We start from the raw sequence: 1,907 nt of genomic DNA on the forward strand, positions 1-1,907 counted from the left end.
TGGCTACTACGGTGTTTTTGATTTACCATCTCATTTCAGAATGAGCACCGCTCCTTTCTCTCACCTCCTAAGTAACTCCTACTGAAACTCTATGATGCTGATAACTTAATGCTCAGGACAATGGAGTGAATTACAACCTAAGGGAAAGAAATAATGAAAACTGAAAATGAATGCTAAATTCTAAATATGTAGGGAAAAAGAAAAAAAGGGTTTAAATTTTACATCAGTCTCTCACAGAAACATTTATTTCTAGTTTGTTAGAAGGCATCAAATCCTTATAACTTTCCTAAGAGGAGCACTTTACTTCTTTTTATTACCAGCCTTGCTTTTAAAACTGTGCCTAAGGATCAATCTGATTGAAAGAAAAAAAGCCAAATGTAATCCTGTCCCAAAGAACCATCTATTCAAAATCATCATCTTTAGCTGCACAAAGCCTAAGCGAAACTTTGAAATTATAGTTGTTTTCTAAAAATATTTTTTGATACTGTATCAGATCAATATTTTAAACAAGCTTTTACTCTCACTACTTTTAAGGATAGGGATTGAAACACTCACTATAAAGAAGAGTGCTCATTCCACAGAGAATGAAGGGAGTTAAGAGCGCTATCATGACCTCCCTATCCCACTGAATGGGAGAAACTCCACATAATTGTTACAATCAATAATCTGATGACCAGACTTGGCAAAAGTAGGTAAATGGCCTTTTCCAGCCACTTTCTGTCTTCAGTTGTTTTTTCCTGCTGTACTATACATTTTTTAATTAACACTTTACCGAATTTTATGTAGCATTTTTGACCAGCCAGGACCAACTGAACCTTTTCTTTGTTTCAAGGTATGAACCTCTGTTAAGATGAAGCTAAGCTTCAAAACCTTGACTTAGGTAGATTAAAACACACAGAGCCAAGATTTTAGTGGGCAAAGTGGGTACTTGTAAAAAAATAGTCCCTATACAATGGTGCTCAGATAGAGGTTGGTTTTTTTTTACATGATTCTCATACATAAATAGTAACTCAGAACGATCTGATTATGACTATATTTTCTATACCAGTGTATCTCCCTTGATCAAAAAGATACTCCTTTAAAAAAAACTCTAAAAGTATAGACAGCATATGCCTAACGATGTGAAATATGCAAGGTCAACATGGCTACACAAATATTCACCAAGTCTGGCACCAATATAAATGCTACCCAGTGTTTATGCCAGTGATTGAAGAGATGGCAGTGGAAAACGTAAGCACAGACTAGGAGAGAGAAAACTTTAGGTCTGGTCCTGGCTGATTAATACATGACCTTGTGCCAGTCACATAATTTCTTTGGATCTCATTTACTTCATCGGGAAAACAAGCTAGAGTTGTATTTAGATTTCTTTTATCTCTTAACATTCTGTGGATATAGGTTGTTAAATATTATATTAATTATGTAGTTTGTTTTTTCATCTTAAATAGATGTTTAATAACTATTGATTGTATTTAACAAAATTCAACATATAACTCATTTTGATTCTAATTGCTAATGAGTAAGTCAAACCTGAGCATTATATTCTCCATATAAATTGTTTTTTTTTTTTTACAATTTATGATAGTAAATATACATGTTAGGTATCCAGTAATATTCCTTAGAATAGGACTTGGATGATACATTTATTTCAGCATTTACTAGGAGTATCTTCAAAATAAGTGTTCATCACATCATTCTATTTAGCCATCCCTGTACTACCCAGGGCAACATATTATGCTTCCAAAAAGGTATTAATATTTGCTATGGGATGATTCAACATTTTCACTGAACTATGGAAACTACTATTTTATTAATAGTTATTTAGGTATTAGTAGTTGCTATATTGAGATACAATTCATGTAACATAAAATCCACCCTTTAAAACAAGTACATTTTAGTGGTGTTTGCAT

Source organism: Suricata suricatta, chromosome 1 (genome assembly GCF_006229205.1).
Source record: "Suricata suricatta isolate VVHF042 chromosome 1, meerkat_22Aug2017_6uvM2_HiC, whole genome shotgun sequence".
NCBI classification, from domain to species: domain Eukaryota; kingdom Metazoa; phylum Chordata; class Mammalia; order Carnivora; family Herpestidae; genus Suricata; species Suricata suricatta.